General features: G+C 55.2%; 1 long non-coding RNA gene across 1 annotated transcript in view; it reads right to left on the reverse strand.

Annotated features, from left to right (window-relative positions):
• LOC141729888 (uncharacterized) overlaps nt 1-24,644 on the reverse strand; it is a 751,946-nt gene that overhangs the window by 679,011 nt on the left and 48,291 nt on the right. The window lies entirely within an intron of this gene.

The raw sequence follows: 24,644 nt of genomic DNA on the forward strand, positions 1-24,644 counted from the left end.
GAGAGGTGCCTCTGCCCCAGTAAAGGCACAAATGAGACCATAGGAGAACAAAACCAGATTTTTTTGGACATGGATTTTATTGAACAAGAAATGGGAGCTAGGGAGATAGAAGTACAAAAGAGGTCTTGGAGAGAGAGAGCTTCTTCTTATCTCTTCTTCCTTCTTTCTCTTCTTCTTTCTCTTCTTTCTTCTTCTTTAAAATATTCTTATTTTCGTTCTAATGAAGCTTATTCACTTGTTATGCTTACTTACTATGTCATTCTTACTTTCTTAATATTCTTATATTCATTACTACTTTTTCATCTTCTTATTCCTATTCTTCTTATTCTTACTAAATTTGCTACTACTATTTCTTCTTCATTTTCTTATTCCTACTCTTCTTATTCTTACTAAATATACTACTACTATTTCTTCTTCATCTTCTTATTCCTATTCTTCTTATTCTTACTAAATTTGCTACTACTATTTCTTCTTCATCTTCTTATTCCTACTCTTATTATTCTTACTAAATTTACTACTACTATTTCTTCTTCATCTTCTTATCCCTATTCTTCTTATTCTTACTAAATTTGCTATTTCTTCTTCTTCTTTTTTTTTTTTTTTTTACTACTACCATTTCTTAAATGGAACTTTAACTTGTGTTGGAAGAATGGTACGAGTCAAAGTCCTGGCACTGGGTGAGCGTCAGGGTCTCTTTCCACCTCGATGACTCTGTGGATTCACTGCTGAGCGCTCTGGCACCAGTTGTGTCCCATGGGTGTTGTTTGGGACTGGTCACAGCAGCGACTTTGGCTGTTGGGGAGATGATCGAGGGCAGCCGAGGCTGCGGGGCCGTGTCCAGGCCGAGGCCGCCCGTGTGGCTCCGTGGGGCCCCGCGCGGGGAGCAGCCGCCATCGGCCGGCGCGGGCTGGGCAGGGCCACGGGCGCTACTCCTGCAGCTGCCGTGCCAGGCAGGGCCAGCAGAGCAGCGCCCGCAGCGCCCGCAGCGCCCGCCTCAGGCGGCCGGGCCGTTTGCTCGGGGCAGGCGGCTGCTGCCTGCGGGCCTGCGCTCCCGGCTGCGGAGCTGGGGCGCCGCGAGGGCTCTGTGGCCCTGCCTCGGGCCCCTGCTGGCCCACGGAGGCTTTGCTGTACAGGGAGGGAAACGAGCCATACAGGAACTCCGGTGCCTGCCTCTCAAACCAGACCTCCTGAGGGGCGGGCAGCTCATCTGCTGCAGGATCTGGCAGCCTTTGGGCCCTGCCTTCTGCTTCATACATCTCGAGGACGCTGATTTCATCCCAGTCGGCCTCGTCCTCCTCCTCCCACAGCAAGGGAGTGGGCCCGAAGCTGAAGACGCTTAGATGGTCACTGCAGTCCTGTGGAAGGTCTGTGATGGTGCTGTCCTCCTCCACGGAGTCTCGGAGATCTCTGAGCTCCGGTTCACTGCAGTCGTCCCAGCTAGAGAGGTCTTGGGAGCTGCTGAACTCTCCTTGGGATGGTTCTTGCTCGACCTCACCTTGGCGGTCTTCGGAAAGCTCAGTCTGGCTGCAGTATTCCCAGTCTGAGCTCCCGTCCTCATTCTCCTCCTCTGCCAGCAGCGACCCCTGCTCTGCCTCTTCCAGCTGCTCCCTGGGGGTTTGGGCTCCCAGTGGGCTGCGTGAGGGGCTGGGGGGGCAGCAGGGGCTGTCGGGAGCGGAGACTGGGCTCTGTGTCCCTGCTGATGGCACCTCTTCACTGCGGGCAGGAGAATGTGCCTGCTTTTCCCGGCTGCTCACGCTTCCTTCCCCTTGCTGGGTCAGCTCTGGGTCAGTCACCTGGTAGGGTTGTTGCTCTGCCCCATCTCCCCAGAGCACCCTCACAGCTGCTTCCTTTGCTGTCATTGCTGGTACCAGTGGGTAGAATTCACAGCTTCTCATGTCTTCGCTCAGATGAAGCTCTCGGGCCTCAACATCTCCCCACTTGTCAGCCATGTCGTGTTTCTTCTCTTTGTGATGGGTCTCTCCTCCTCCTCAGTGTCAGGCTGTGGCCAGACTGAGGCACCCAGTGCCCCCACCAAGTGCCTGCTGAGGGCCTGGTCTTGACCCCAGCTGGACAGGGGGCTGGGTGACTGGAAGGAGTTGAGGTTTCTTGTTGTCTTCTTGCTGTACAGGGAGCTCCTGTAGCAGAGACAGAGACAGAGACAGATCCCGGGAGCTGCTTCCTTCGATGAGAGTGGCTCTCACGGGACTGGGCACCCCAGGGCTCCGCACCCCTTCCATACACCCTCAGCCACGGTGGAACCCTCTGATGTCACAATGGTCTCTGGGCACCACCATGTCCTGCATCATCAAGGGCCACACCCAGTGCCCCTTCAGCAGCTGAGCCCACTGGAAGCTGCATGGAGCCCAGGCCCTTCCTGCAGTCCCACAGTGCACCCACTGTGTCATGGTCCTACTTGACAGCCTGACCTGCACCCTGCAGAGCCCTGCCTTGGCAGAGTGGGCTGCTGTGGGCACGAGCCCTTGGCCAGATGGACGCAGCCAGGGACTTGTGGGCAGTGGCTCCGTGTGCAGGATCAGACTGGGCATGGGGAGTGTCTCTCTCAGGGCTCTGCCTTGGCCCTGGGGCTCTTTTGTGGCTTCCCCAATGACACAGGCAGTGCATCAATCAGCATGTTTGCAGGGGATGGGGGAGCTGAGTGGGGCAGGGGCACCATGGCAAGATTTGGGCATGCACAGGAACCTGGACAAGCTTGAGAAGTGGGAGACAGCCTCATCTGACAACCTCACGAGGTCCCACAAGGCCAAGTGCCAGGTGCTGCACCTGGCCTGGGACAATTCCTGAATCCATCCAGGCCAGAAGAGACGTTCAGATCTGTCTGTTTGGTGCTGCCTCCCTGGCTGCTCCCAGCGCCTCCAGAAGCAGCACTGGCTGGCTCTTGGCCTGGCCCGTGCCCACCTCCAGCAGGGCTGGCCAGAGGGGAGCCCCCCCAGGCTGTGCCTCTGCCCCCCAGCCCCTGTGGGCAGAGTGGGGCTGCTGTGGGTGGGCTCCAGAGGGGAATGGCCTTGCAGCAGAAAGTGCTGGAGAGAGCCCAGGGACCTTTATGAAAATGAGCACAAATAAATTCATTGTGATTTACCGGACTCAGAGTAAAAGGGATGAAATTCAGGTTTGATATAGAAAATACTTCTTCCCTGTGAGGGTGGTGAAGTCCTGGCACAGGTTGCTCAGAGGAGCATAGTAAATAAAGTTTCAGAATTCTTCATTTCTGTCCCATTTGTATTCCATAAGTTCAGGTTTAGTTTTCAGAGTGCCACCTTCTCTGCTGCTTGTCATTTGTGTCCTTCTGTCTCTCGTGCCTTCTTTTGTCTGCTCTTTTTCCCTTCCAGGGTCTCTTTTTACCTGTGGCAGCTCCCAGCCAAAGACCCTCCCCTGACTTTTTTTTCCCTTCCCAATCCAGGTGCTAAAACAGCCCTGGATGAAATTATGGAGGCTGGCAGTGAAATGTCTTTGTATTATCTTGCTCCACTTGTGTCTTGGCCCCTTCAGAATTTTGCCCTGAAGGGCAGGAACGTATTTTCCTTGCTGGCAGCTGGAATTGCAGCCCATGGCAGTGAGTGCCAGAGATGTCAGAGGGCAATTGCTGAGGCTGCCAGGGCGCTGCTCCTGCCGTGCCAGCCAAGGGAGCTGTGCAGGGCAGGGTCAGGCTGCAGCAGCTGCAGACAGCAAAGGCGGCTTTGCTGCACATTCTGCGGCTGGAAAGCAGAGGGAAGAAGGAAAGGGAGTCCCTGACGGAATCCTGGAATGCTTGTGGCTGGAAGGAACCTGGCTATGGTTCCATCCAGGGTTAAGGTGCCATGAGGGAGAGGTGCCTCTGCCCCAGTAAAGGCACAAATGAGACCATAGGAGAACAAAACCAGATTTTTTTGGACATGGATTTTATTGAACAAGAAATGGGAGCTAGGGAGATAGAAGTACAAAAGAGGTCTTGGAGAGAGAGAGCTTCTTCTTATCTCTTCTTCCTTCTTTCTCTTCTTCTTTCTCTTCTTTCTTCTTCTTTAAAATATTCTTATTTTCGTTCTAATGAAGCTTATTCACTTGTTATGCTTACTTACTATGTCATTCTTATTTTCTTAATATTCTTATATTCATTACTACTTTTTCATCTTCTTATTCCTATTCTTCTTATTCTTACTAAATTTGCTACTACTATTTCTTCTTCATTTTCTTATTCCTACTCTTCTTATTCTTACTAAATATACTACTACTATTTCTTCTTCATCTTCTTATTCCTATTCTTCTTATTCTTACTAAATTTGCTACTACTATTTCTTCTTCATCTTCTTATTCCTACTCTTATTATTCTTACTAAATTTACTACTACTATTTCTTCTTCATCTTCTTATCCCTATTCTTCTTATTCTTACTAAATTTACTATTTCTTCTTCTTCTTTTTTTTTTTTTTTTTACTACTACCATTTCTTAAATGGAACTTTAACTTGTGTTGGAAGAATGGTACGAGTCAAAGTCCTGGCACTGGGTGAGCGTCAGGGTCTCTTTCCACCTCGATGACTCTGTGGATTCACTGCTGAGCGCTCTGGCACCAGTTGTGTCCCATGGGTGTTGTTTGGGACTGGTCACAGCAGCGACTTTGGCTGTTGGGGAGATGATCGAGGGCAGCCGAGGCTGCGGGGCCGTGTCCAGGCCGAGGCCGCCCGTGTGGCTCGGTGGGGCCCCGCGCGGGGAGCAGCCGCCATCGGCCGGCGCGGGCTGGGCAGGGCCACGGGCGCTACTCCTGCAGCTGCCGTGCCAGGCAGGGCCAGCAGAGCAGCGCCCGCAGCGCCCGCAGCGCCCGCCTCAGGCGGCCGGGCCGTTTGCTCGGGGCAGGCGGCTGCTGCCTGCGGGCCTGCGCTCCCGGCTGCGGAGCTGGGGCGCCGCGAGGGCTCTGTGGCCCTGCCTCGGGCCCCTGCTGGCCCACGGAGGCTTTGCTGTACAGGGAGGGAAACGAGCCATACAGGAACTCCGGTGCCTGCCTCTCAAACCAGACCTCCTGAGGGGCGGGCAGCTCATCTGCTGCAGGATCTGGCAGCCTTTGGGCCCTGCCTTCTGCTTCATACATCTCGAGGACGCTGATTTCATCCCAGTCGGCCTCGTCCTCCTCCTCCCACAGCAAGGGAGTGGGCCCGAAGCTGAAGACGCTTAGATGGTCACTGCAGTCCTGTGGAAGGTCTGTGATGGTGCTGTCCTCCTCCACGGAGTCTCGGAGATCTCTGAGCTCCGGTTCACTGCAGTCGTCCCAGCTAGAGAGGTCTTGGGAGCTGCTGAACTCTCCTTGGGATGGTTCTTGCTCGACCTCACCTTGGCGGTCTTCGGAAAGCTCAGTCTGGCTGCAGTATTCCCAGTCTGAGCTCCCGTCCTCATTCTCCTCCTCTGCCAGCAGCGACCCCTGCTCTGCCTCTTCCAGCTGCTCCCTGGGGGTTTGGGCTCCCAGTGGGCTGCGTGAGGGGCTGGGGGGGCAGCAGGGGCTGTCGGGAGCGGAGACTGGGCTCTGTGTCCCTGCTGATGGCACCTCTTCACTGCGGGCAGGAGAATGTGCCTGCTTTTCCCGGCTGCTCACGCTTCCTTCCCCTTGCTGGGTCAGCTCTGGGTCAGTCACCTGGTAGGGTTGTTGCTCTGCCCCATCTCCCCAGAGCACCCTCACAGCTGCTTCCTTTGCTGTCATTGCTGGTACCAGTGGGTAGAATTCACAGCTTCTCATGTCTTCGCTCAGATGAAGCTCTCGGGCCTCAACATCTCCCCACTTGTCAGCCATGTCGTGTTTCTTCTCTTTGTGATGGGTCTCTCCTCCTCCTCAGTGTCAGGCTGTGGCCAGACTGAGGCACCCAGTGCCCCCACCAAGTGCCTGCTGAGGGCCTGGTCTTGACCCCAGCTGGACAGGGGGCTGGGTGACTGGAAGGAGTTGAGGTTTCTTGTTGTCTTCTTGCTGTACAGGGAGCTCCTGTAGCAGAGACAGAGACAGAGACAGATCCCGGGAGCTGCTTCCTTCGATGAGAGTGGCTCTCACGGGACTGGGCACCCCAGGGCTCCGCACCCCTTCCATACACCCTCAGCCACGGTGGAACCCTCTGATGTCACAATGGTCTCTGGGCACCACCATGTCCTGCATCATCAAGGGCCACACCCAGTGCCCCTTCAGCAGCTGAGCCCACTGGAAGCTGCATGGAGCCCAGGCCCTTCCTGCAGTCCCACAGTGCACCCACTGTGTCATGGTCCTACTTGACAGCCTGACCTGCACCCTGCAGAGCCCTGCCTTGGCAGAGTGGGCTGCTGTGGGCACGAGCCCTTGGCCAGATGGACGCAGCCAGGGACTTGTGGGCAGTGGCTCCGTGTGCAGGATCAGACTGGGCATGGGGAGTGTCTCTCTCAGGGCTCTGCCTTGGCCCTGGGGCTCTTTTGTGGCTTCCCCAATGACACAGGCAGTGCATCAATCAGCATGTTTGCAGGGGATGGGGGAGCTGAGTGGGGCAGGGGCACCATGGCAAGATTTGGGCATGCACAGGAACCTGGACAAGCTTGAGAAGTGGGAGACAGCCTCATCTGACAACCTCACGAGGTCCCACAAGGCCAAGTGCCAGGTGCTGCACCTGGCCTGGGACAATTCCTGAATCCATCCAGGCCAGAAGAGACGTTCAGATCTGTCTGTTTGGTGCTGCCTCCCTGGCTGCTCCCAGCGCCTCCAGAAGCAGCACTGGCTGGCTCTTGGCCTGGCCCGTGCCCACCTCCAGCAGGGCTGGCCAGAGGGGAGCCCCCCCAGGCTGTGCCTCTGCCCCCCAGCCCCTGTGGGCAGAGTGGGGCTGCTGTGGGTGGGCTCCAGAGGGGAATGGCCTTGCAGCAGAAAGTGCTGGAGAGAGCCCAGGGACCTTTATGAAAATGAGCACAAATAAATTCATTGTGATTTACCGGACTCAGAGTAAAAGGGATGAAATTCAGGTTTGATATAGAAAATACTTCTTCCCTGTGAGGGTGGTGAAGTCCTGGCACAGGTTGCTCAGAGGAGCATAGTAAATAAAGTTTCAGAATTCTTCATTTCTGTCCCATTTGTATTCCATAAGTTCAGGTTTAGTTTTCAGAGTGCCACCTTCTCTGCTGCTTGTCATTTGTGTCCTTCTGTCTCTCGTGCCTTCTTTTGTCTGCTCTTTTTCCCTTCCAGGGTCTCTTTTTACCTGTGGCAGCTCCCAGCCAAAGACCCTCCCCTGACTTTTTTTTCCCTTCCCAATCCAGGTGCTAAAACAGCCCTGGATGAAATTATGGAGGCTGGCAGTGAAATGTCTTTGTATTATCTTGCTCCACTTGTGTCTTGGCCCCTTCAGAATTTTGCCCTGAAGGGCAGGAACGTATTTTCCTTGCTGGCAGCTGGAATTGCAGCCCATGGCAGTGAGTGCCAGAGATGTCAGAGGGCAATTGCTGAGGCTGCCAGGGCGCTGCTCCTGCCGTGCCAGCCAAGGGAGCTGTGCAGGGCAGGGTCAGGCTGCAGCAGCTGCAGACAGCAAAGGCGGCTTTGCTGCACATTCTGCGGCTGGAAAGCAGAGGGAAGAAGGAAAGGGAGTCCCTGACGGAATCCTGGAATGCTTGTGGCTGGAAGGAACCTGGCTATGGTTCCATCCAGGGTTAAGGTGCCATGAGGGAGAGGTGCCTCTGCCCCAGTAAAGGCACAAATGAGACCATAGGAGAACAAAACCAGATTTTTTTGGACATGGATTTTATTGAACAAGAAATGGGAGCTAGGGAGATAGAAGTACAAAAGAGGTCTTGGAGAGAGAGAGCTTCTTCTTATCTCTTCTTCCTTCTTTCTCTTCTTCTTTCTCTTCTTTCTTCTTCTTTAAAATATTCTTATTTTCGTTCTAATGAAGCTTATTCACTTGTTATGCTTACTTACTATGTCATTCTTATTTTCTTAATATTCTTATATTCATTACTACTTTTTCATCTTCTTATTCCTATTCTTCTTATTCTTACTAAATTTGCTACTACTATTTCTTCTTCATCTTCTTATTCCTACTCTTCTTATTCTTACTAAATTTACTACTACTATTTCTTCTTCATCTTCTTATTCCTATTCTTCTTATTCTTACTAAATTTACTATTTCTTCTTCTTCTTTTTTTTTTTTTTTTTACTACTACCATTTCTTAAATGGAACTTTAACTTGTTTTGGAAGAATGGTACGAGTCAAAGTCCTGGCACTGGGTGAGCGTCAGGGTCTCTTTCCACCTCGATGACTCTGTGGATTCACTGCTGAGCGCTCTGGCACCAGTTGTGTCCCATGGGTGTTGTTTGGGGCTGGTCACAGCAGCGACTTTGGCTGTTGGGGAGATGATCGAGGGCAGCCGAGGCTGCGGGGCCGTGTCCAGGCCGAGGCCGCCCGTGTGGCTCGGTGGGGCCCCGCGCGGGGAGCAGCCGCCATCGGCCGGCGCGGGCTGGGCAGGGCCACGGGCGCTACTCCTGCAGCTGCCGTGCCAGGCAGGGCCAGCAGAGCAGCGCCCGCAGCGCCCGCAGCGCCCGCCTCAGGCGGCCGGGCCGTTTGCTCGGGGCAGGCGGCTGCTGCCTGCGGGCCTGCGCTCCCGGCTGCGGAGCTGGGGCGCCGCGAGGGCTCTGTGGCCCTGCCTCGGGCCCCTGCTGGCCCACGGAGGCTTCGCTGTACAGGGAGGGAAACGAGCCATACAGGAACTCCGGTGCCTGCCTCTCAAACCAGACCTCCTGAGGGGCGGGCAGCTCATCTGCTGCAGGATCTGGCAGCCTTTGGGCCCTGCCTTCTGCTTCATACATCTCGAGGACGCTGATTTCATTCCAGTCGGCCTCGTCCTCCTCCTCCCACAGCAAGGGAGTGGGCCCGAAGCTGAAGACGCTTAGATGGTCACTGCAGTCCTGTGGGAGGTCTGTGATGGTGCTGTCCTCCTCCACGGAGTCTCGGAGATCTCTGAGCTCCGGTTCACTGCAGTCGTCCCAGCTAGAGAGGTCTTGGGAGCTGCTGAACTCTCCTTGGGATGGTTCTTGCTCGACCTCACCTTGGCGGTCTTCGGAAAGCTCAGTCTGGCTGCAGTATTCCCAGTCTGAGCTCCCGTCCTCATTCTCCTCCTCTGCCAGCAGCGACCCCTGCTCTGCCTCTTCCAGCTGCTCCCTGGGGGTTTGGGCTCCCAGTGGGCTGCGTGAGGGGCTGGGGGGGCAGCAGGGGCTGTTGGGAGCGGAGACTGGGCTCTGTGTCCCTGCTGATGGCACCTCTTCACTGCGGGCAGGAGAATGTGCCTGCTTTTCCCGGCTGCTCACGCTTCCTTCCCCTTGCTGGGTCAGCTCTGGGTCAGTCACCTGGTAGGGTTGTTGCTCTGCCCCATCTCCCCAGAGCACCCTCACAGCTGCTTCCTTTGCTGTCATTGCTGGTACCAGTGGGTAGAATTCACAGCTTCTCATGTCTTCGCTCAGATGAAGCTCTCGGGCCTCAACATCTCCACACTTGTCAGCCATGTCGTGTTTCTTCTCTTTGTGATGGGTCTCTCCTCCTCCTCAGTGTCAGGCTGTGGCCAGACTGAGGCACCCAGTGCCCCCACCAAGTGCCTGCTGAGGGCCTGGTCTTGACCCCAGCTGGACAGGGGGCTGGGTGACTGGAAGGAGTTGAGGTTTCTTGTTGTCTTCTTGCTGTACAGGGAGCTCCTGTAGCAGAGACAGAGACAGAGACAGATCCCGGGAGCTGCTTCCTTCGATGAGAGTGGCTCTCACGGGACTGGGCACCCCAGGGCTCCGCACCCCTTCCATACACCCTCAGCCACGGTGGAACCCTCTGATGTCACAATGGTCTCTGGGCACCACCATGTCCTGCATCATCAAGGGCCACACCCAGTGCCCCTTCAGCAGCTGAGCCCACTGGAAGCTGCATGGAGCCCAGGCCCTTCCTGCAGTCCCACAGTGCACCCACTGTGTCATGGTCCTACTTGACAGCCTGACCTGCACCCTGCAGAGCCCTGCCTTGGCAGAGTGGGCTGCTGTGGGCACGAGCCCTTGGCCAGATGGACGCAGCCAGGGACTTGTGGGCAGTGGCTCCGTGTGCAGGATCAGACTGGGCATGGGGAGTGTCTCTCTCAGGGCTCTGCCTTGGCCCTGGGGCTCTTTTGTGGCTTCCCCAATGACACAGGCAGTGCATCAATCAGCATGTTTGCAGGGGATGGGGGAGCTGAGTGGGGCAGGGGCACCATGGCAAGATTTGGGCATGCACAGGAACCTGGACAAGCTTGAGAAGTGGGAGACAGCCTCATCTGACAACCTCACGAGGTCCCACAAGGCCAAGTGCCAGGTGCTGCACCTGGCCTGGGACAATTCCTGAATCCATCCAGGCCAGAAGAGACGTTCAGATCTGTCTGTTTGGGGCTGCCTCCCTGGCTGCTCCCAGCGCCTCCAGAAGCAGCACTGGCTGGCTCTTGGCCTGGCCCGTGCCCACCTCCAGCAGGGCTGGCCAGAGGGGAGCCCCCCCAGGCTGTGCCTCTGCCCCCCAGCCCCTGTGGGCAGAGTGGGGCTGCTGTGGGTGGGCTCCAGAGGGGAATGGCCTTGCAGCAGAAAGTGCTGGAGAGAGCCCAGGGACCTTTATGAAAATGAGCACAAATAAATTCATTGTGATTTACCGGACTCAGAGTAAAAGGGATGAAATTCAGGTTTGATATAGAAAATACTTCTTCCCTGTGAGGGTGGTGAAGTCCTGGCACAGGTTGCTCAGAGGAGCATAGTAAATAAAGTTTCAGAATTCTTCATTTCTGTCCCATTTGTATTCCATAAGTTCAGGTTTAGTTTTCAGAGTGCCACCTTCTCTGCTGCTTGTCATTTGTGTCCTTCTGTCTCTCGTGCCTTCTTTTGTCTGCTCTTTTTCCCTTCCAGGGTCTCTTTTTACCTGTGGCAGCTCCCAGCCAAAGACCCTCCCCTGACTTTTTTTTCCCTTCCCAATCCAGGTGCTAAAACAGCCCTGGATGAAATTATGGAGGCTGGCAGTGAAATGTCTTTGTATTATCTTGCTCCACTTGTGTCTTGGCCCCTTCAGAATTTTGCCCTGAAGGGCAGGAACGTATTTTCCTTGCTGGCAGCTGGAATTGCAGCCCATGGCAGTGAGTGCCAGAGATGTCAGAGGGCAATTGCTGAGGCTGCCAGGGCGCTGCTCCTGCCGTGCCAGCCAAGGGAGCTGTGCAGGTCAGGGTCAGGCTGCAGCAGCTGCAGGCAGCAAAGGCGGCTTTGCTGCACATTCTGCAGCTGGAAAGCAGAGGGAAGAAGGAAAGGGAGTCCCTGACGGAATCCTGGAATGCTTGTGGCTGGAAGGAACCTGGCTATGGTTCCATCCAGGGTTAAGGTGCCATGAGGGAGAGGTGCCTCTGCCCCAGTAAAGGCACAAATGAGACCATAGGAGAACAAAACCAGATTTTTTTGGACATGGATTTTATTGAACAAGAAATGGGAGCTAGGGAGATAGAAGTACAAAAGAGGTCTTGGAGAGAGAGAGCTTCTTCTTATCTCTTCTTCCTTCTTTCTCTTCTTCTTTCTCTTCTTTCTTCTTCTTTAAAATATTCTTATTTTCGTTCTAATGAAGCTTATTCACTTGTTATGCTTACTTACTATGTCATTCTTATTTTCTTAATATTCTTATATTCATTACTACTTTTTCATCTTCTTATTCCTATTCTTCTTATTCTTACTAAATTTGCTACTACTATTTCTTCTTCATCTTCTTATTCCTACTCTTCTTATTCTTACTAAATTTACTACTACTATTTCTTCTTCATCTTCTTATCCCTATTCTTCTTATTCTTACTAAATTTACTATGTCTTCTTCTTCTTTTTTTTTTTTTTTACTACTACCATTTCTTAAATGGAACTTTAACTTTTTTTAGAAGAACGGTACGAGTCAAAGTCCTGGCACTAGGTGAGCGTCAGGGTCTCTTTCCACCTCGATGACTCTGTGGATTCACTGCTGAGCGCTCTGGCACCAGTTGTGTCCCATGGGTGTTGTTTGGGGCTGGTCACAGCAGCGACTTTGGCTGTTGGGGAGATGATCGAGGGCAGCCGAGGCTGCGGGGCCGTGTCCAGGCCGAGGCCGCCCGTGTGGCTCCGTGGGGCCCCGCGCGGGGAGCAGCCGCCATCGGCCGGCGCGGGTTGGGCAGGGCCACGGGCGCTACTCCTGCAGCTGCCGTGCCAGGCAGGGCCAGCAGAGCAGCGCCCGCAGCGCCCGCAGCGCCCGCCTCAGGCGGCCGGGCCGTTTGCTCGGGGCAGGCGGCTGCTGCCTGCGGGCCTGCGCTCCCGGCTGCGGAGCTGGGGCGCCGCGAGGGCTCTGTGGCCCTGCCTCGGGCCCCTGCTGGCCCACGGAGGCTTCGCTGTACAGGGAGGGAAACGAGCCATACAGGAACTCCGGTGCCTGCCTCTCAAACCAGACCTCCTGAGGGGCGGGCAGCTCATCTGCTGCAGGATCTGGCAGCCTTTGGGCCCTGCCTTCTGCTTCATACATCTCGAGGACGCTGATTTCATCCCAGTCGGCCTCGTCCTCCTCCTCCCACAGCAAGGGAGTGGGCCCGAAGCTGAAGACGCTTAGATGGTCACTGCAGTCCTGTGGGAGGTCTGTGATGGTGCTGTCCTCCTCCACGGAGTCTCGGAGATCTCTGAGCTCCGGTTCACTGCAGTCGTCCCAGCTAGAGAGGTCTTGGGAGCTGCTGAACTCTCCTTGGGATGGTTCTTGCTCGACCTCACCTTGGCGGTCTTCGGAAAGCTCAGTCTGGCTGCAGTATTCCCAGTCTGAGCTCCCGTCCTCATTCTCCTCCTCTGCCAGCAGCGACCCCTGCTCTGCCTCTTCCAGCTGCTCCCTGGGGGTTTGGGCTCCCAGTGGGCTGCGTGAGGGGCTGGGGGGGCAGCAGGGGCTGTCGGGAGCGGAGACTGGGCTCTGTGTCCCTGCTGATGGCACCTCTTCACTGGGGGCAGGAGAATGTGCCTGCTTTTCCCGGCTGCTCACGCTTCCTTCCCCTTGCTGGGTCAGCTCTGGGTCAGTCACCTGGTAGGGTTGTTGCTCTGCCCCATCTCCCCAGAGCACCCTCACAGCTGCTTCCTTTGCTGTCATTGCTGGTACCAGTGGGTAGAATTCACAGCTTCTCATGTCTTCGCTCAGATGAAGCTCTCGGGCCTCAACATCTCCCCACTTGTCAGCCATGTTGTGTTTCTTCTCTTTGTGATGGGTCTCTCCTCCTCCTCAGTGTCAGGCTGTGGCCAGACTGAGGCACCCAGTGCCCCCACCAAGTGCCTGCTGAGGGCCTGGTCTTGACCCCAGCTGGACAGGGGGCTGGGTGACTGGAAGGAGTTGAGGTTTCTTGTTGTCTTCTTGCTGTACAGGGAGCTCCTGTAGCAGAGACAGAGACAGAGACAGATCCCGGGAGCTGCTTCCTTCGATGAGAGTTGCTCTCACGGGACTGGGCACCCCAGGGCTCCGCGCCCCTTCCATACACCCTCAGCCACGGTGGAACCCTCTGATGTCACAATGGTCTCTGGGCACCACCATGTCCTGCATCATCAAGGGCCACACCCAGTGCCCCTTCAGCAGCTGAGCCCACTGGAAGCTGCATGGAGCCCAGGCCCTTCCTGCAGTCCCACAGTGCACCCACTGTGTCATGGTCCTACTTGACAGCCTGACCTGCACCCTGCAGAGCCCTGCCTTGGCAGAGTGGGCTGCTGTGGGCACGAGCCCTTGGCCAGATGGACGCAGCCAGGGACTTGTGGGCAGTGGCTCCGTGTGCAGGATCAGACTGGGCATGGGCAGTGTCTCTCTCAGGGCTCTGCCTTGGCCCTGGGGCTCTTTTGTGGCTTCCCCAATGACACAGGCAGTGCATCAATCAGCATGTTTGCAGGGGATGGGGGAGCTGAGTGGGGCAGGGGCACCATGGCAAGATTTGGGCATGCACAGGAACCTGGACAAGCTTGAGAAGTGGGAGACAGCCTCATCTGACAACCTCACGAGGTCCCACAAGGCCAAGTGCCAGGTGCTGCACCTGGCCTGGGACAATTCCTGAATCCATCCAGGCCAGAAGAGACGTTCAGATCTGTCTGTTTGGGGCTGCCTCCCTGGCTGCTCCCAGCGCCTCCAGAAGCAGCACTGGCTGGCTCTTGGCCTGGCCCGTGCCCACCTCCAGCAGGGCTGGCCAGAGGGGAGCCCCCCCAGGCTGTGCCTCTGCCCCCCAGCCCCTGTGGGCAGAGTGGGGCTGCTGTGGGTGGGCTCCAGAGGGGAATGGCCTTGCAGCAGAAAGTGCTGGAGAGAGCCCAGGGACCTTTATGAAAATGAGCACAAATAAATTCATTGTGATTTACCGGACTCAGAGTAAAAGGGATGAAATTCAGGTTTGATATAGAAAATACTTCTTCCCTGTGAGGGTGGTGAAGTCCTGGCACAGGTTGCTCAGAGGAGCATAGTAAATAAAGTTTCAGAATTCTTCATTTCTGTCCCATTTGTATTCCATAAGTTCAGGTTTAGTTTTCAGAGTGCCACCTTCTCTGCTGCTTGTCATTTGTGTCCTTCTGTCTCTCGTGCCTTCTTTTGTCTGCTCTTTTTCCCTTCCAGGGTCTCTTTTTACCTGTGGCAGCTCCCAGCCAAAGACCCTCCCCTGACTTTTTTTTCCCTTCCCAATCCAGGTGCTAAAACAGCCCTGGATGAAATTATGGAGGCTGGCAGTGAAATGTCTTTGTATTATCTTGCTCCACTTGTGTCTTGGCCCCTTCAGAATTTTGCCCTGAAGGGCAGGAACGTATTTTCCTTGCTGGCAGCTGGAATTGCAGCCCATGGCAGTGAGTGCCAGAGATGTCAGAGGGCAATTGCTGAGGCTGCCAGGGCGCTGCTCCTGCCGTGCCAGCCAAGGGAGCTGTGCAGGTCAGGGTCAGGCTGCAGCAGCTGCAGACAGCAAAGGCGGCTTTGCTGCACATTCTGCGGCTGGAAAGCAGAGGGAAGAAGGAAAGGGAGTCCCTGACGGAATCCTGGAATGCTTGTGGCTGGAAGGAACCTGGCTATGGTTCCATCCAGGGTTAAGGTGCCATGAGGGAGAGGTGCCTCTGCCCCAGTAAAGGCACAAATGAGACCATAGGAGAACAAAACCAGATTTTTTTGGACATGGATTTTATTGAACAAGAAATGGGAGCTAGGGAGATAGAAGTACAAACGAGGTCTTGGAGAGAGAGAGCTTCTTGTTATTATTACCTCTTCTTTCTCTTCTTCATTCTTTATCTTCTTATTCCTATTCTCATTCTTCTTATTCTTACTAAATATACTACTACTATTTCTTCTTCATCTTCTTATTCCTATTCTTCTTATTCTTACTAAATTTACTATTTCTTCTTCTTTTTTTTTTTTTTTTTTTTACTACTACCATTTCTTAAACGGAACTTTAACTTGTGTTGGAAGAATGGTACGAGTCAAAGTCCTGGCACTGGGTGAGCGTCAGGGTCTCTTTCCACCTCGATGACTCTGTGGATTCACTGCTGAGCGCTCTGGCACCAGTTGTGTCCCATGGGTGTTGTTTGGGGCTGGTCACAGCAGCGACTTTGGCTGTTGGGGAGATGATCGAGGGCAGCCGAGGCTGCGGGGCCGTGTCCAGGCCGAGGCCGCCCGTGTGGCTCGGTGGGGCCCCGCGCGGGGAGCAGCCGCCATCGGCCGGCGCGGGCTGGGCAGGGCCACGGGCGCTACTCCTGCAGCTGCCGTGCCAGGCAGGGCCAGCAGAGCAGCGCCCGCAGCGCCCGCAGCGCCCGCCTCAGGCGGCCGGGCCGTTTGCTCGGGGCAGGCGGCTGCTGCCTGCGGGCCTGCGCTCCCGGCTGCGGAGCTGGGGCGCCGCGAGGTCTCTGTGGCCCTGCCTCGGGCTCCTGCTGGCCCACGGAGGCTTCGCTGTACAGGGAGGGAAAGGAGCCATACAGGAACTCCGGTGCCTGCCTCTCAAACCAGACCTCCTGAGGGGCGGGCAGCTCATCTGCTGCAGGATCTGGCAGCCTTTGGGCCCTGCCTTCTGCTTCATACATCTCGAGGACGCTGATTTCATCCCAGTCGGCCTCGTCCTCCTCCTCCCACAGCAAGGGAGTGGGCCCGAAGCTGAAGACGCTTAGATGGTCACTGCAGTCCTGTGGAAGGACTGTGATGGTGCTGTCCTCCTCCACGGAGTCTCGGAGATCTCTGAGCTCCGGTTCACTGCAGTCGTCCCAGCTAGAGAGGTCTTGGGAGCTGCTGAACTCTCCTTGGGATGGTTCTTGCTCGACCTCACCTTGGCGGTCTTCGGAAAGCTCAGTCTGGCTGCAGTATTCCCAGTCTGAGCTCCCGTCCTCATTCTCCTCCTCTGCCAGCAGCGACCCCTGCTCTGCCTCTTCCAGCTGCTCCCTGGGGGTTTGGGCTCCCAGTGGGCTGCGTGAGGGGCTGGGGGGGCAGCAGGGGCTGTCGGGAGCGGAGACTGGGCTCTGTGTCCCTGCTGATGGCACCTCTTCACTGGGGGCAGGAGAATGTGCCTGCTTTTCCCGGCTGCTCACGCTTCCTTCCCCTTGCTGGGTCAGCTCTGGGTCAGTCACCTGGTAGGGTTGTTGCTCTGCCCCATCTCCCCAGAGCACCCTCACAGCTGCTTCCTTTGCTGTCATTGCTGGTACCAGTGGGTAGAATTCACAGCTTCTCATGTCTTCGCTCAGATGAAGCTCTCGGGCCTCAACATTTCCCCACTTGTCAGCCATGTCGTGTTTCTTCTCTTTGTGATGGGTCTCTCCTCCTCCTCAGTGTCAGGCTGTGGCCAGACTGAGGCACCCAGTGCCCCCACCAAGTGCCTGCTGAGGGCCTGGTCTTGACCCCAGCTGGACAGGGGGCTGGGTGACTGGAAGGAGTTGAGGTTTCTTGTTGTCTTCTTGCTGTACAGGGAGCTCCTGTAGCAGAGACAGAGACAGAGACAGAGACAGATCCCGGGAGCTGCTTCCTTCGATGAGAGTGGCTCTCACGGGACTGGGCCACCCCAGGGCTCCGCGCCCCTTCCATACACCCTCAGCCACGGTGGAACCCTCTGATGTCACAATGGTCTCTGGGCACCACCATGTCCTGCATCATCAAGGGCCACACCCAGTGCCCCTTCAGCAGCTGAGCCCACTGGAAGCTGCATGGAGCCCAGGCCCTTCCTGCAGTCCCACAGTGCACCCACTGTGTCATGGTCCTACTTGACAGCCTGACCTGCACCCTGCAGAGCCCTGCCTTGGCAGAGTGGGCTGCTGTGGGCACGAGCCCTTGGCCAGATGGACGCAGCCAGGGACTTGTGGGCAGTGGCTCCGTGTGCAGGATCAGACTGGGCATGGGGAGTGTCTCTCTCAGGGCTCTGCCTTGGCCCTGGGGCTCTTTTGTGGCTTCCCCAATGACACAGGCAGTGCATCAATCAGCATGTTTGCAGGGGATGGGGGAGCTGAGTGGGGCAGGGGCACCATGGCAAGATTTGGGCATGCACAGGAACCTGGACAAGCTTGAGAAGTGGGAGACAGCCTCATCTGACAACCTCACGAGGTCCCACAAGGCCAAGTGCCAGGTGCTGCACCTGGCCTGGGACAATTCCTGAATCCATCCAGGCCAGAAGAGACGTTCAGATCTGTCTGTTTGGTGCTGTCTCCCTGGCTGCTCCCAGCGCCTCCAGAAGCAGCACTGGCTGGCTCTTGGCCTGGCCCGTGCCCACCTCCAGCAGGGCTGGCCAGAGGGGAGCCCCCCCAGGCTGTGCCTCTGCCCCCCAGCCCCTGTGGGCAGAGTGGGGCTGCTGTGGGTGGGCTCCAGAGGGGAATGGCCTTGCAGCAGAAAGTGCTGGAGAGAGCCCAGGGACCTTTATGAAAATGAGCACAAATAAATTCATTGTGATTTACCGGACTCAGAGTAAAAGGGATGAAATTCAGGTTTGATATAGAAAATACTTCTTCCCTGTGAGGGTGGTGAAGTCCTGGCACAGGTTGCTCAGAGGAGCATAGTAAATAAAGTTTCAGAATTCTTCATTTCTGTCCCATTTGTATTCCATAAGTTCAGGTTTAGTTTTCAGAGTGCCACCTTCTCTGCTGCTTGTCATTTGTGTCCTTCTGTCTCTCGTGCCTTCTTTTGTCTGCTCTTTTTCCCTTCCAGGGTCTCTTTTTACCTGTGGCAGCTCCCAGCCAAAGACCCTCCCCTGACTTTTTTTTCCCTTCCCAATCCAGGTGCTAAAACAGCCCTGGATGAAATTATGGAGGCTGGCAGTGAAATGTCTTTGTATTATCTTGCTCCACTTGTGTCTTGGCCCCTTCAGAATTTTGCCCTGAAGGGCAGGAACGTATTTTCCTTGCTGGCAGCTGGAATTGCAGCCCATGGCAGTGAGTGCCAGAGATGTCAGAGGGCAATTGCTGAGGCTGCCAGGGCGCTGCTCCTGCCGTGCCAGCCAAGGGAGCTGTGCAGGGCAGGGTCAGGCTGCAGCAGCTGCAGACAGCAAAGGCGGCTTTGCTGCACATTCTGCAGCTGGAAAGCAGAGGGAAGAAGGAAAGGGAGTCCCTGACGGAATCTTGGAATGCTTGTGGCTGGAAGGAACCTGGCTATGGTTCCATCCAGGGTTAAGGTGCCATGAGGGAGAGGTGCCTCTGCCCCAGTAAAGGCACAAATGAGACCATAGGAGAACAAAACCAGTTTTTTTTGGACATGGATTTTATTGAACAAGAAATGGGAGCTAGGGAGATAGAAGTACAAACGAGGTCTTGGAGAGAGAGAGCTTCTTATTATCTCTTCTTCCTTCTTTCTCTTCTTCTTTCTCTTCTTTCTTCTTCTTTAAAATATTCTTATTTTCGTTCTAATGAAGCTTACTCACTTGTTATGCTTACTTACTATGTCATTCTTATTTTCTTAATATTCTTATATTCATTACTACTTTTTCATCTTCTTATTCCTATTCTTCTTATTCTTACTAAATTTGCTACTACTATTTCTTCTTCATCTTCTTATTCCTACTCTTCTTATTCTTACTAAATTTACTACTACTATTTCTTCTTCATCTTCTTATTCCTATTCTTCTTATTCTTACTAAATTTGCTACTACTATTTCTTCTTCATCTTCTTATTCCTACTCTTCTTATTCTTACTAAATGTACTACTACTATTTCTTCTTCATCTTCTTATTCCTATTCTTCTTATTCTTACTAAATTTACTATTTCTTCTTCTTCTTTTTTTTTTTTTTTTTTTACTACTACCATTTCTTAAATGGAACTTTAACTTGTGTTGGAAGAATGGTACGAGTCAAAGTCCTGGCACTGGGTGAGCGTCAGGGTCTCTTTCCACCTCGATGACTCTGTGGATTCACTGCTGAGCGCTCTGGCACCAGTTGTGTCCCATGGGTGTTGTTTGGGGCTGGTCACAGCAGCGACTTTGGCTGTTGGGGAGATGATCGAGGGCAGCCGAGGCTGCGGGGCCGTGTCCAGGCCGAGGCCGCCCGTGTGGCTCGGTGGGGCCCCGCGCGGGGAGCAGCCGCCATCGGCCGGCGCGGGCTGGGCAGGGCCACGGGCGCTACTCCTGCAGCTGCCGTGCCAGGCAGGGCCAGCAGAGCAGCGCCCGCAGCGCCCGCAGCGCCCGCCTCAGGCGGCCGGGCCGTTTGCTCGGGGCAGGCGGCTGCTGCCTGCGGGCCTGCGCTCCCGGCTGCGGAGCTGGGGCGCCGCGAGGGCTCTGTGGCCCTGCCTCGGGCCCCTGCTGGCCCACGGAGGCTTCGCTGTACAGGGAGGGAAACGAGCCATACAGGAACTCCGGTGCCTGCCTCTCAAACCAGACCTCCTGAGGGGCGGGCAGCTCATCTGCTGCAGGATCTGGCAGCCTTTGGGCCCTGCCTTCTGCTTCATACATCTCGAGGACGCTGATTTCATCCCAGTCGGCCTCGTCCTCCTCCTCCCACAGCAAGGGAGTGGGCCCGAAGCTGAAGACGCTTAGATGGTCACTGCAGTCCTGTGGGAGGTCTGTGATGGTGCTGTCCTCCTCCACGGAGTCTCGGAGATCTCTGAGCTCCGGTTCACTGCAGTCGTCCCAGCTAGAGAGGTCTTGGGAGCTGCTGAACTCTCCTTGGGATGGTTCTTGCTCGACCTCACCTTGGCGGTCTTCGGAAAGCTCAGTCTGGCTGCAGTATTCCCAGTCTGAGCTCCCGTCCTCATTCTCCTCCTCTGCCAGCAGCGACCCCTGCTCTGCCTCTTCCAGCTGCTCCCTGGGGGTTTGGGCTCCCAGTGGGCTGCGTGAGGGGCTGGGGGGGCAGCAGGGGCTGTCGGGAGCGGAGACTGGGCTCTGTGTCCCTGCTGATGGCACCTCTTCACTGCGGGCAGGAGAATGTGCCTGCTTTTCCCGGCTGCTCACGCTTCCTTCCCCTTGCTGGGTCAGCTCTGGGTCAGTCACCTGGTAGGGTTGTTGCTCTGCCCCATCTCCCCAGAGCACCCTCACAGCTGCTTCCTTTGCTGTCATTGCTGGTACCAGTGGGTAGAATTCACAGCTTCTCATGTCTTCGCTCAGATGAAGCTCTCGGGCCTCAACATTTCCCCACTTGTCAGCCATGTCATGTTTCTTCTCTTTGTGATGGGTCTCTCCTCCTCCTCAGTGTCAGGCTGTGGCCAGACTGAGGCACCCAGTGCCCCCACCAAGTGCCTGCTGAGGGCCTGGTCTTGACCCCAGCTGGACAGGGGGCTGGGTGACTGGAAGGAGTTGAGGTTTCTTGTTGTCTTCTTGCTGTACAGGGAGCTCCTGTAGCAGAGACAGAGACAGAGACAGATCCCGGGAGCTGCTTCCTTCGATGAGAGTGGCTCTCACGGGACTGGGCCACCCCAGGGCTCCGCGCCCCTTCCATACACCCTCAGCCACGGTGGAACCCTCTGATGTCACAATGGTCTCTGGGCACCACCATGTCCTGCATCATCAAGGGCCACACCCAGTGCCCCTTCAGCAGCTGAGCCCACTGGAAGCTGCATGGAGCCCAGGCCCTTCCTGCAGTCCCACAGTGCACCCACTGTGTCATGGTCCTACTTGACAGCCTGACCTGCACCCTGCAGAGCCCTGCCTTGGCAGAGTGGGCTGCTGTGGGCACGAGCCCTTGGCCAGATGGACGCAGCCAGGGACTTGTGGGCAGTGGCTCCGTGTGCAGGATCAGACTGGGCATGGGGAGTGTCTCTCTCAGGGCTCTGCCTTGGCCCTGGGGCTCTTTTGTGGCTTCCCCAATGACACAGGCAGTGCATCAATCAGCATGTTTGCAGGGGATGGGGGAGCTGAGTGGGGCAGGGGCACCATGGCAAGATTTGGGCATGCACAGGAACCTGGACAAGCTTGAGAAGTGGGAGACAGCCTCATCTGACAACCTCACGAGGTCCCACAAGGCCAAGTGCCAGGTGCTGCACCTGGCCTGGGACAATTCCTGAATCCATCCAGGCCAGAAGAGACGTTCAGATCTGTCTGTTTGGTGCTGCCTCCCTGGCTGCTCCCAGCGCCTCCAGAAGCAGCACTGGCTGGCTCTTGGCCTGGCCCGTGCCCACCTCCAGCAGGGCTGGCCAGAGGGGAGCCCCCCCAGGCTGTGCCTCTGCCCCCCAGCCCCTGTGGGCAGAGTGGGGCTGCTGTGGGTGGGCTCCAGAGGGGAATGGCCTTGCAGCAGAAAGTGCTGGAGAGAGCCCAGGGACCTTTATGAAAATGAGCACAAATAAATTCATTGTGATTTACCGGACTCAGAGTAAAAGGGATGAAATTCAGGTTTGATATAGAAAATACTTCTTCCCTGTGAGGGTGGTGAAGTCCTGGCACAGGTTGCTCAGAGGAGCATAGTAAATAAAGTTTCAGAATTCTTCATTTCTGTCCCATTTGTATTCCATAAGTTCAGGTTTAGTTTTCAGAGTGCCACCTTCTCTGCTGCTTGTCATTTGTGTCCTTCTGTCTCTCGTGCCTTCTTTTGTCTGCTCTTTTTCCCTTCCAGGGTCTCTTTTTACCTGTGGCAGCTCCCAGCCAAAGACCCTCCCCTGACTTTTTTTTCCCTTCCCAATCCAGGTGCTAAAACAGCCCTGGATGAAATTATGGAGGCTGGCAGTGAAATGTCTTTGTATTATCTTGCTCCACTTGTGTCTTGGCCCCTTCAGAATTTTGCCCTGAAGGGCAGGAACGTATTTTCCTTGCTGGCAGCTGGAATTGCAGCCCATGGCAGTGAGTGCCAGAGATGTCAGAGGGCAATTGCTGAGGCTGCAAGGGCGCTGCTCCTGCCGTGCCAGCCAAGGGAGCTGTGCAGGGCAGGGTCAGGCTGCAGCAGCTGCAGACAGCAAAGGCGGCATTGCTGCACATTCTGCAGCTGGAAAGCAGAGGGAAGAAGGAAAGGGAGTCCCTGACGGAATCCTGGAATGCTTGTGGCTGGAAGGAACCTGGCTATGGTTCCATCCAGGGTTAAGGTGCCATGAGGGAGAGGTGCCTCTGCCCCAGTAAAGGCACAAATGAGACCATAGGAGAACAAAACCAGATTTTTTTGGACATGGATTTTATTGAACAAGAAATGGGAGCTAGGGAGATAGAAGTACAAACGAGGTCTTGGAGAGAGAGAGCTTCTTCTTATCTCTTCTTCCTTCTTTCTCTTCTTCTTTCTCTTCTTTCTTCTTCTTTAAAATATTCTTATTTTCGTTCTAATGAAGCTTACTCACTTGTTATGCTTACTTACTATGTCATTCTTATTTTCTTAATATTCTTATATTCATTACTACTTTTTCATCTTCTTATTCCTATTCTTCTTATTCTTACTAAATTTGCTACTACTATTTCTTCTTCATCTTCTTATTCCTACTCTTCTTATTCTTACTAAATTTACTACTACTATTTCTTCTTCATCTTCTTATTCCTATTCTTCTTATTCTTACTAAATTTGCTACTACTATTTCTTCTTCATCTTCTTATTCCTACTCTTCTTATTCTTACTAAATTTACTACTACTATTTCTTCTTCATCTTCTTATTCCTATTCTTCTTATTCTTACTAAATTTACTATTTCTTCTTCTTCTTTTTTTTTTTTTTTTTTTACTACTACCATTTCTTAAATGGAACTTTAACTTGTTTTAGAAGAATGGTACGAGTCAAAGTCCTGGCACTGGGTGAGCGTCAGGGTCTCTTTCCACCTCGATGACTCTGTGGATTCACTGCTGAGCGCTCTGGCACCAGTTGTGTCCCATGGGTGTTGTTTGGGGCTGGTCACAGCAGCGACTTTGGCTGTTGGGGAGATGATCGAGGGCAGCCGAGGCTGCGGGGCCGTGTCCAGGCCGAGGCCGCCCGTGTGGCTCCGTGGGGCCCCGCGCGGGGAGCAGCCGCCATCGGCCGGCGCGGGCTGGGCAGGGCCACGGGCGCTACTCCTGCAGCTGCCGTGCCAGGCAGGGCCAGCAGAGCAGCGCCCGCAGCGCCCGCAGCGCCCGCCTCAGGCGGCCGGGCCGTTTGCTCGAGGCAGGCGGCTGCTGCCTGCGGGCCTGCGCTCCCGGCTGCGGAGCTGGGGCGCCGCGAGGGCTCTGTGGCCCTGCCTCGGGCCCCTGCTGGCCCACGGAGGCTTCGCTGTACAGGGAGGGAAACGAGCCATACAGGAACTCCGGTGCCTGCCTCTCAAACCAGACCTCCTGAGGGGCGGGCAGCTCATCTGCTGCAGGATCTGGCAGCCTTTGGGCCCTGCCTTCTGCTTCATACATCTCGAGGACGCTGATTTCATCCCAGTCGGCCTCGTCCTCCTCCTCCCACAGCAAGGGAGTGGGCCCGAAGCTGAAGACGCTTAGATGGTCACTGCAGTCCTGTGGGAGGTCTGTGATGGTGCTGTCCTCCTCCACGGAGTCTCGGAGATCTCTGAGCTCCAGTTCACTGCAGTCGTCCCAGCTAGAGAGGTCTTGGGAGCTGCTGAACTCTCCTTGGGATGGTTCTTGCTCGACCTCACCTTGGCGGTCTTCGGAAAGCTCAGTCTGGCTGCAGTATTCCCAGTCTGAGCTCCCGTCCTCATTCTCCTCCTCTGCCAGCAGCGACCCCTGCTCTGCCTCTTCCAGCTGCTCCCTGGGGGTTTGGGCTCCCAGTGGGCTGCGTGAGGGGCTGGGGGGGCAGCAGGGGCTGTCGGGAGCGGAGACTGGGCTCTGTGTCCCTGCTGATGGCACCTCTTCACTGGGGGCAGGAGAATATGCCTGCTTTTCCCGGCTGCTCACGCTTCCTTCCCCTTGCTGGGTCAGCTCTGGGTCAGTCACCTGGTAGGGTTGTTGCTCTGCCCCATCTCCCCAGAGCACCCTCACAGCTGTTTCCTTTGCTGTCATTGCTGGTACCAGTGGGTAGAATTCACAGCTTCTCATGTCTTCGCTCAGATGAAGCTCTCGGGCCTCAACATCTCCCCACTTGTCAGCCATGTTGTGTTTCTTCTCTTTGTGATGGGTCTCTCCTCCTCCTCAGTGTCAGGCTGTGGCCAGACTGAGGCACCCAGTGCCCCCACCAAGTGCCTGCTGAGGGCCTGGTCTTGACCCCAGCTGGACAGGGGGCTGGGTGACTGGAAGGAGTTGAGGTTTCTTGTTGTCTTCTTGCTGTACAGGGAGCTCCTGTAGCAGAGACAGAGACAGAGACAGATCCCGGGAGCTGCTTCCTTCGATGAGAGTGGCTCTCACGGGACTGGGCACCCCAGGGCTCCGCAC

Source organism: Zonotrichia albicollis, chromosome 8 (genome assembly GCF_047830755.1).
Source record: "Zonotrichia albicollis isolate bZonAlb1 chromosome 8, bZonAlb1.hap1, whole genome shotgun sequence".
Lineage (NCBI taxonomy): Eukaryota > Metazoa > Chordata > Aves > Passeriformes > Passerellidae > Zonotrichia > Zonotrichia albicollis.